Here is a 10,811-nt window from a genome sequence, read left to right as displayed (position 1 = left end):
CTTATTCAGTTAAAACTTTGGTTCATTCATCTACTGATTTAAATAACTTAAAATCTAGGGTCTTAACTTTTGCTACTGACAGGTAAAAGAAATAATCATATGTCATCCATGCTGTTCAGTGAGTATGGTCATGATTTCCCTTCGTCCATGAAACCTTAAAGCATTAGTCATAAATCCTTTATTTTCTATTAGAAAATGATGAATGCCACCTTTGTATAAATCACAGTGTAGAGAACTTAATAATCGGAAAACCTATATTTCTGCAAACTTGCACAATAAATCCCCCGCCAAGTTAGGGACCTTTAAATAAAATAATATTTAATTCAAGGCAGTGGGGCTTCTTGGAAATCTAATAATCTGAGTCTTCGCTCATACTTTAGGGTCAAAGGAATACACATGCTCTCAAGTGCATCAACCTCATTTTGTTTCTTAACGGCCTTGCCAAAACCAGTTTGAAAACTTTGCATGTGCTTCAAAGAAAGGATTATAGGGAAGAATTTTCAACAGGATGTCATCTGGTTGTCCGAGGGAGCATACTCATGAGAATAAATACAAACTCTTCTTCTTTCCTTCTACTCCAGACAACGTAACATTAACTGCTGTAACCTCTAGGTAAGAACGCAATGCCATTATTTCAATGTTAGTTATTTACAGTGACTTCCCTCTCTGACAGCTGCTGTGCTGTATATTACAGAAATCACTTGCAACGAAGGTACTTGGTTGGAGACTACTTCAAATCACCAGCACTGACTGATGTCAGAACTTCAGGTACAATAAATTCACTGCAGTACTAATCTAGCTAGCAGACATGCTTTCGTGTTCTGTTTCGGAATGACGAGAAAGAAATGTGTTGACTGCAGAGCACCAGTAAATCCAGTGTGTTAGTTCTACACTGAAATAGACTTAATTCCCAATGAAATAGTAGGGCATCACATAGTTAGCAATAACTTTTTGGACTGATTTAGATGGGACCTAAGTCCGACTGAATCAGGCTGCAGTCCAAATCCCACTTACCTGGGAGTAAGTCCTGTTGAATCTGAGTAGATATGGTTAGGAATGTGCTGGTACTGTAGATCCAGACCAACAGGAGTAAATCAGCTGAAAAGTTCATGCCTTTGTATTGTGATTGTATTTAGGATAGAGCTTAAAGGTGACCAGCGAAAGGATGCAGTATAAATAAATAATGAAATAACAGCCAGTGCTTTTCAGTATCAATTGACACACGACAGCATTTGACATGCAAACGGTATTTGATTGCAGCTGACAGCTAAGCATCAATAGCAATCCACTTAGCATCCTGAGCTGAAATGTAACTGCAGTCAGTATTTAGCAGTTTGCTTCCAGCAGCATTAAGTAAATTCAACGAAACAGGAAATATTATTAACACAAGGGGACAGGCAGGTAGCACACACAAAGGAATGCTAATATAAAATTTCAGTCCCAACAGTTGAACGCTAGGTTTTTATTTTAAAATGCTAACTAGAATTCCTAGATTTGATTTTGGGAAATTTGGTGCATTTTATAATTTCCAAGGGGGGGGGGTAACTTCAGCTCTACTAATCACTCAGCATATTTAAAGATAAGCAGGAGTCTTGGTACTTCTTGAGCTGTATGTTTTCTTAGGCAGCTCCTAGTTCTGTTTTCATTTCTAACTTTTTGTGCTATGGAGCAATGCCTTTCTTGCCTATATGAGTACCCTTACCTTTCTTGAAACTCAGGTGTGATTGTTTTGTGAAATGAAAATACTTTCACAGAGCCCAATGGGCGTTTCAAAGCTGACCTTATTTTATTATATTTTGCTCAAGCGTCTATTCTCAGTGGAGTTCTTTGCATTGCCATTCTCCCTCAGCTGCTTTATCGCCTTCCAAATCACGCTGTCTGAGAATTTCAGTAATGTGTTTACGCCCTCTTCTAGATCATCAGCAAATGCTTCAATAAGCCTGGACCTCAGGGTGATCCTATTATAGACTTTGAGCCATCCAGTAGGCAGAATTGTTGCTGCTTCCTTTTTTCTTTTTCTTTTAACAACTGTGTGCTCCTAGCCAGAACTCCATGAACTTTTAAACAGATATCAAGTTGCTTTATTTATTTATTTTCATTTGATGAATGTGAACAAGGGTGGGCCCTCTCACACTGGCACTGCCTCAAATGTTTTCTGTCATCCCCATTAATCAGGTAAGCACAAAGCCTTTATGCAGTGCTATTTATTTCCTAGAAAATAGGTGCTGGAACTCACAACAAACGCCTGCCTTGTTCTCTTAGAATGGCAATGGCGCCCACCTAAAAGGTGCCAGAACTGAGTTCCGGTGAGTTCCAGCTGAACAAAAGCCCTGCCTTTATGGGAGTTTGCCTTAGAGAATGCAGAGTCACCTACTGGTAGGTAAGCCATCCACATTTATTTTGTTTATTGATTACTAACCTTTTCTTGCTGCTGCTGTTACTCAGCTAATTATGTACCGTATTTTTTGCTCTATAAGACTCACTTTTTCCCTCCTAAAAAGTAAGGGGAAATGTGTGTGCATCTTATGGAGCGAATGCAGGCTGCGCAGCTATCCCAGAAGCCAGAACAGCAAGAGGGATTGCTGCTTTCACCTCACAGTGATCCTTCTTGCTGTTCTGGCTTCTGAGATTCAGAATATTTTTTTTCTTGTTTTCCTCCTCCAAAAACTAGGTGCGTCTTTTGGTCTGGTGCATCTTATAGAGTGAAAAATACAGTATTTCCCAACTTCCCACTACCTAAAGAGTAAAAACCTTCTATAATTGTTATTGGGTTTATTTGCTTCATAAATAATGACTCAGGACTTGATTACTGTAATTAATTGTCTTTCTTTTTACATTACTATTGTTTTATATTATTACTTTTCTTAGATTTATTTTTACATTTTGTATTGTTCTCCCATATTATGCCTGTTAATTTTTGTTGTTGTTGTTGTTGCTGCTTGCTAAAGCTATAATTGTGTCTTTGGGGCCAACTAGTCAGTCAGGGCAGAGCTGCTATTTGGTTAGCTCACTGAACAAAATATCTGAAAGGGGCTTGAAGATAAGTTGCCTACCCTTGTTGAAACACCTTCCGCTCTGTGCAACTGCTGTACTACAACAGTTGGCAAATAGGCAAGTAGATAAGGCACCACCCAACCTTGTGTGGGGTGTTTGTGTCTCATTTTAGTTGAGCAAATCTGTCTTTCTTATGTTTGTCAACTTTTGGTTGCATCCAAAAGTTATATGAGAAGAACACCACTTACTTGGGAGAGCTTTTCCTTAACCTCCTACCCATTGCTGCTTCTTGTACCCCATTTAGGGCCTCTCCTGGGGAGCAGGGATCTTTAGAAAAGGCCTGTGAGGGCAGGGAGAATTGCCAAAAAACCAAGCTGAGGCCACTTCTAAGTTCTCCATCACACCCCATGAGCTTCATAGCTGAGTGGGGATCGGAACTCGGATGTCCCCAGTCTAAGTACAACACATTCACTAAGCCACACTAGCTCTTAATAATTCACAGAAAAGTAATGATTGTGGAAGTGAATTGCCCTTACAGGGATATATCTGTTATCCATCCTACCTTTCCTATTCCCTTACTTTGTGGGAGCCTGAGATTTCAAATCTATGAAGTGCAGTTCATTTCCCCATGAAATATTACATGCTGTGCTGCTGATGTGATTGGCCTGTGAATTCTTTCAGCAATGCCTTCAGACTTGCCATAGTTATGAATGCTTGTGCTGCTGAGAACAGCAACAGATCAGATGGCAGTGAGGTAGGGTGGGGTGAGGTGTCCACCAACGAGACAGCCGACGTTAACCTTCATTGTTGTCATATGTGTTGGCTATAGGTCATTCCTCCCCACCCCAGGCCCAGTTTTAACTAATGAAGTACAAAAACGAGCCCAGCAATTTGATGCAATGACAAGCGAGGATGACACCAGACAAGAAGATCTGGGGCTTCCTCAAAAAACTTTGGCGCTTTGAGGCAGCAATGTGAACCTCTATGGGGTTGGAAATAAGGAATAAACTGAAGACCACTTAATAAGGTGAGTTACCAGAAGCAGAAGCAAAATTCTTCTCACTAACCCCCTTTCCCTGTATCTGATCATTTGTAGGTTCGCTGCCCCAGAAATGTCAGGTAAAGAGGTGATTCCAGAGTTTGCTTCCTCCATTGTTATTGAAATGTCGGGTCTTTCACGCTGCTAATTAAAAGCTGTTGATGAAAAGAGTGTGATGTAGCCTTTTGGCCTGTCCCTGAATACCCAATCATAAAACTGCTTGAAGTCTGAGATATAGCACCATTACAGCACAGCTGATTCATACTTCCCTTTTCAAATTAGTACAGGAGGAACCTGACTTTAAATGGCAAAACTCTGCTATCAAATGTTAATGGTGAATATTTATTTAAATGGTCAGATTTTTTGACAAGGAACACAGAAGCAAGGCCCCAATCCTTTTCCAATTGTCCTTTCCAGATCATTTCTGGGAAGCTCCACCATTTAAACCAATTACATTTCAGAACTGATCATGTCTTGCAAAACATTTTGCTATGTAAACTCTTTTATTTTTTCTCCTCTGCCACATACAAAGTGGGTACTCTTGGCCCCCTTGCAATGTTAAGTAAATTAAGTGACATTCCACCCTGAACATTTCAGAGAAATGTCCTCCTGCTCCCTGATTTTAGCAAGGATTTCATTTCAGCCCCTCTCAACAAATGGTCATGACTAGTACCACTTCCAGTGACTCTGGAAAGTATCTCTGGGGGTTGGTATCTTGGAATCTTGTTTCATACATATATAGTGACATTTGATGAGAGTTCCTTTGTACGTTGCATAAATCCCTTACTACAAGGGCAAAACCAACTTCTGAAATGGAATGTTTGTTTCTCTTCTCTAGAAATGGCAGTCAATCCCTTTACTTCAGGACAACCAAGTCAGATGGGCTCCTTCCTAATGAGTCTGCAAATAAACATTTGTGCAATATGTTTCATGAATATGGCTCCTGTGGTTTCTTCTTCCACTAATTTCAATCCTCTTCAGGCGTAGTCAGTGTGATGGCAGCCAGTTGTTGTTGGACAACAATGCCCACCGTTCCTAACTATTGGCCATGCTGGCTGGGGCTGATAGGAGTTGGTGTCCAAAAACATCTTGAAGGGACCAGATTGACTACCCCATGCTAACATCATTATTTTTTCATATCCCATGTGAAAAGTTTCTAGTAATTCTAATTGGCTTGCAATATTTAAGATTTAATGATTTGGTTTTGGTCCCCCCCCCCACCTTAGCATGATTCCATGTGGTGATTCTTAACATCAGATAGGAGAAAAGTTATTTCATTAATATTTTTTTGCCACTAACGTGTTTCTAATTAATGTAAGTGTAGCTGTGAAACTGAATATATCCTTAATCTTAGAGAGCTCAGGTCTATAATTACCTGCTTCACCCCTTGCGTTCTTTGTTTAAGGTTCATTGCCAGAAAGGGATTTTATGTTCTATAATGCTACAGGAAAACTCATTTTTTCTTCATAATGGAATTTATAAAATACCATGCCCTCAACTGTGCATTTGAAGGGATCTATTATAGAACTAATTCCATAGAGTTTCCCATCCAGAACACCAAAAGCACCATCCAGTTCTATTAAAATTTGTTTTGCTTGTTTTAAGAGGGCCGGACCCCTGATGGAATTGACTTTTATGTTGTGAATAGTGGTAGAGGAAGGTTGTACAGAGAATTTTGGTTGAGAATTAAAGGACCAAGCCCTACACTGTGACTAGCCCATCTGCACATCAAATGGAGTCTTTAGTTTGATACTGATTGGAATTACAAGGACAGAACAAATAAAGTGGCCATGTGCTCCCATAATGATCATATCTGGATGTCTCCAGGTGCTGCTGAAATCCCTACCTTCACGATTTTGCTGGACTCTAATATCTTGAGGTTACGTTAAACTTGAGGCTACGTTAAGTTGGTTTGAGCAATGGAATGCACATGCTGACTCATCATGTCATTAAATCAGTGAGGACACTTTCTTAAATATGCTGCCATGGAACTGTCATGCAGATAATTCCCCTCGGTTGCAGAGGCTGATGCATTTGAGAGCATTGGCAGCTACCATCTGCATTCAGGGTGCAAGCTGACATACCCTTTATGTCAAAGATGCAGAACTTGTGGCTCTCCAGATGTTAACGGACTCCAGTTCCCATCAGATCCAGCCAGAGAGTTGGGATGACTGGAATTGTATCCCAACAGCATCTTCTGAGGAACTTCATTCCTTGGAGCCATAATGAACATTTGCAGTTAGTTGTTGTACTAATTAGCTCCGCTCACAACTCTGGGCTGTTTTACAAACTGAGCAGCATCCATTTCCCCAAGATGTTCTTTTCTGTCTTGGAACGTTAAGAGAGATTCTGTACAAATGCGGTCAGGATTCAGGCGCTCAGATGCCCAAAGCCACTTGCTTTGTAGATACATGCGCTGGAGTTCTTTAATGTTAAGTTCTGACTCTCAATGAGACCTACTGATTTGTGTGAACCTTCAATAAATACTAAGCTAGGCGCTTTGAAAGCACATGTGCGGAAGTTCTTTGTTGTTAATCCCTTGTTCCCGACGAAACTCTCTTTGATTGCAATGAACAACTTGATAAGATCATCCTGACTATGCAGCCTATTCTTCTATCTTTTCTATGTGGGCCATTAAAAAATGAAATTATTGCAAACATTCTGCACAGTGATTTTTCAAGGATGGGAGGAGAGCAGCAGTGCCTCCTATTTGCCAAGATACTGGTGTAGAGGCAGTACTGTGGGGGCTTTTGAGGTGGTGGTAGATCCAGCCTCTAAGGAGCAGGCCACAGCCATCACTGCAGCAGTGGCAGCAGTGGTAAAGGCATTTCTTGGAGGCCACAACTACTGCCCCTGTGCATCCTGCCACCTGAGGCGGTCACTCAGCTTGCCTCCTGGGTGGGCTGGCCCTGACTGTCAGAATTTGGCCACAATCCTGCACCTAATAATTGCATTTAAGGCCCACTGGAGCCAACATACTCACTTCAGTCAGCACAAGATTGCATTGTGTAGTATTTGGACACAATCTATTGAGGATTTTGGGGGAACAAGTGTCACTGAAATGCATAGGAATCCAATAAAATCACTGTCGATTTGAGGTCCAGCTATGTCTTGAGGGCACAATGTTGGCTACCCCAGCTTTGGAGTAATTCAGTTAAACATTTCTTGCTCATATGGCACATCTATTCTTTGTTCTAAGTGAAATGACTGATTAAGAAAAAAAAATCCAATAGGTGGCCTTTTCAAAATAGAAATAAAGTCAAGATTATAAAGGTTAAGATATGCATCCATACAAATAGCACCTGGTTCCATGGGAGTTGAAGCTATTAAGAGACCTGCTCCGTATGGTGTTGAACAAGTCTGCACAATTTGCTCAGGCTTTTGAGCCCCACTAAGATTACTTGGCTTTGGGGATTTCACAAGAATTGTCAGCACACTTTTAATACCACATTTGCAGGAAGGTCTAGAAAATTGATTCCCCTGCACCTCAAAACTGAAGCTGAGATTTTCAGGACATTGATGCTGCAATCCAATGCATACTTACCTGGGGGTAAGTGCCACTATACTTAATGGAGCTTGCTTCGCAGTAGATGCAGTGCTGTTTTTCCTGGGGGGACGCATACCCCTAAACACTGTGTGAATCTTTGTTCTTTGTCTATTTACTGTATTTATTTTTCCTGATTTGAACTATTAAATGGTGATTTTATTGAGTCAAAATGAGAGCACCCCTAAATATTTTTATAGAAAAAAAGCACTGGGTAGATGTATAGGATCCTGCTGGCAATGCCCCTTTGTGGAATTACAGCATATAGCCTTTGTGGAAACAGTATGGCTGAGATCCAGTGTGAGTCATAATAAAAGTAGATCCATTGAAATAAGTGGAGTTAAGTTCATTGATGTCATTTAGCTGGATATCAATCTCTGTGAATAGCTTCTATGGTGTGTTGGTACTTGATGTAGCACCATATATTTCAGTTTATCCTACCTCATAGAATTGTTTTGAGGATAAAATGCAATAATGCAATACAAAATGCATGTATGTTCCCCTGAAATATACATGCATTTGTGCATGTATTGCTAAGAAAGAAGTAAGTAATTATACACAAGGAAATACCGTAAAATACAGTGGTACCTTGGGTTAAGTACTTAATTCATTCTGGAGGTCCGTTCTTAACCTGAAACTGTTCTTAACCTTTAGCTAATGGGGTCTCCTGCTGCCGCTGCACCGCCAGAGCACAATTTCTGTTCTCATCCTGAAGCAAAGTTCTTAACCTGAAGCACTATTTCTGGGTTAGCGGAGTCTGTAACCTGAAGTGTATGTAACCTGAAGCGTATGTAACCCGAGGTACCACTGTAAGTAAGAAAGGTTATTGCAACTGCAGGTATAAAATCACATCATATTTTTATGGCATTGGGCTTGTTCTGCACACCAGTATTTGCATATGGATATATCAACAAAACACAAAAATCCAGACATTGGGCCAGGGGCAGCTTGCACCCAACTTTATCTCTATAACAGGGATGAATCTCACTAGTTATTGCTAGACTAGTTTTCCATCCTCCTTAACCTTTGACTATGTTGACTGAGGCTAAAGAGAGCTGGAGTCCAACAATTTCTGCAGGGCCACAGGTTCCCTATTCCTGCTCAACAAGGATGTGATCCCTATCACTGTCTGCCCTATGACAGCTTTGAAAATAGGTAGATGATGACATCTTTATTTTAACAAGTTTCATTGTCCTAGTGAGAGACAGAGCTGCTATATCGCTGGAGACTAATATATCATTGGAAATGTACTGTATTTCATTGTTGTTGTTTTTCAAAAAACCCATAGCTAATTCTATCCACTTGAGCCAAACAAAAGAAACACTCTGCTGACTTGGGCTTGTTCAAAAATACCAATTATGTTCTGAAGTGGTGGGGAAGCGGGGGGTGGGGGGAGCTGTCTAAAATCCTTGCATATCATGGAGGCAAAAGGCAAAATATTTTTGTCAGTCTAGTAATGCATCACCATCTTGCTGGTTCACGTAGATATTCAGACACTACAATTCCACTGAATAAAAGGAGCATACAAAATGGACAGCGTGTAAGATACTGCCATGTTTTCAATATTTAACTTATTATAATCTGTTACATTTGTGTTCATCTCACTTGCATAGAAAGGGAAGTGTAAGCAATGGACCAACTGGGTTGATTCATGAGCTCCTGCTCAGAAGTGACTTTTCTTGGGACCAATTAACTGGAGGATAATGGAGAGTTTTATACCATAGTTCATAAATTTGGTAACCTTGTCCTATGGGTGGTGCTGGAGTGGGGGGTATATGAGGGTAAGCACATGCACCCCAAACCAGGACTTCACCCCTCACTTTCCCCCACTGATGGACTCCTGTCATTAAGATATACAATGGTACCTTGGTTCTCAAACTTAATCTGTTCTGGGAGTCCGTTCGACTCCCGAAATGGTTCAAAAACCAAGGTGCAGCTTCCAATTGGCTGCAGGAGCTTCCTGCACTCAATTGGAAGCTGCAGAAGCCACGTTGAATGTTTCGCAAACTGGAACACTCACTTCTGGGTTGGCGGTGTCTGGGAGCCGATTTGTTGGGGAGCCAAGCTGTTCGAGTACCAAGGTACCACTGTACTGCTATTTATCTTACAGAGACACAACTCACTCCTCTCAAGATAAACTTTGTTCCTCCTGCCTCCTGGATTTTTTTCTGGTGCCACTGCTGCCTTTGGATAGGAATTGTGTCCATTGCCCTACTTCCCATCCTGCTATGGTAGCATATGTTATTGTATCAGATGCCCCCTCCTTCAAACTCCCAGTGGTCAACAAAACCACATTTATATTCAAAAGGCAGTAGCCTGCGTTTGCTTTCTGTGAGGAGCCAGAACGTTGGGCCTCAGCAGTTTTCTGGCGCATTCAAGAGGAAGATGGCAGTGACACCTCAATGTGGAAGATAGAACTGAAAAGAATGGCATGGGCTTCCAAAATTTTGAGTCTTTATGCAAAGCTGGGGAGTTGTCATAAAGTCAGCGGTTTCCATTACCTTGTCGCAGAAGGTGAAGAGGTTGAACAGGAGTGGGGAGCCTCCTCTAGGCCTTTCTTTCTGACCCTCAGGACTTTTCCCAGGCCACACCCCTCACCAGACCTTCTTGAGTGTTCTTGCCTGGTTAGAATGTGACTGAACTATGGTCATATGCCTTGCTTGCCTGGATGGAGGATAGAGAAGGATGCATGAGTGTTTATAGAAACAAACTTATTGTACAGAGGTCGGCTTTGTATAAATTTTGATTCTGGCCCCACCCAGCACTGGCCCTTGGTTGCCTAGAAAGGAGTGTGGCCCTCAAGGTCAAAAAAGCACCCCCACCCTTGAGGTGGAGAGTCCCACTAATGAGGCAAGTATTGGGACTTAGGCAGCACTGTAAAGATCACCACATAACCAGGCACTCCAGCAAACTAGATTTTCAGAGGGTAAATCCTTCATATTGTTGTGATCTCCAAACACAGAGAGACTCCATTTCAGGGCTGCCAGCATGGAATTTGTTGACAAGCACAAAATTAATTAGATTAAACACATTAATATAAATTTGCAAGCAAGCTCCAACTGCTGCTGCTCAAGAGCTGTGTGTTTCATCTCTGAGGATTTTGAAATCTTCCCTTTTCTTCACTCAGCATTTTCTTCATTCTGGAATAAACAAGGGCTGAGCATGAATGATCAGTGTTGGCCACCAAGTTGCAGCTTTTCAGTTATTTGATGCTGACCATGTATATAAACAGAA

The 10,811-nt window shown here is 41.2% G+C and overlaps 1 long non-coding RNA gene across 5 annotated transcripts; it reads left to right on the top strand.

Moving 5' to 3' along the window:
• The first annotated feature begins 406 nt into the window (after window positions 1-406).
• LOC308474264 lies at window positions 407-4,968 on the top strand. 5 transcript variants are annotated; one of them, XR_013984632.1, is made up of 6 exons: window positions 407-612; window positions 695-768; window positions 2,216-2,376; window positions 3,824-4,021; window positions 4,316-4,367; window positions 4,872-4,968. It is a non-coding gene; the product is annotated as an uncharacterized lncRNA (long non-coding RNA). The 5 variants fall into 5 exon arrangements; XR_013984633.1 differs by having other exon boundaries at window positions 2,216-2,380; XR_013984634.1 differs by lacking the exons at window positions 407-612; window positions 695-768 and adding an exon at window positions 2,005-2,175 and having other exon boundaries at window positions 2,263-2,380; window positions 4,321-4,367.
• The last annotated feature ends 5,843 nt before the right edge of the window (window positions 4,969-10,811 follow it).

The sequence above is a fragment of the Podarcis pityusensis genome, assembly GCF_964106645.2.
Source record: "Podarcis pityusensis genome assembly, chromosome: 3".
In the NCBI taxonomy this organism is placed as follows: domain Eukaryota; kingdom Metazoa; phylum Chordata; class Lepidosauria; order Squamata; family Lacertidae; genus Podarcis; species Podarcis pityusensis.
This window is presented reverse-complemented; position numbering and strand designations above follow the sequence as displayed.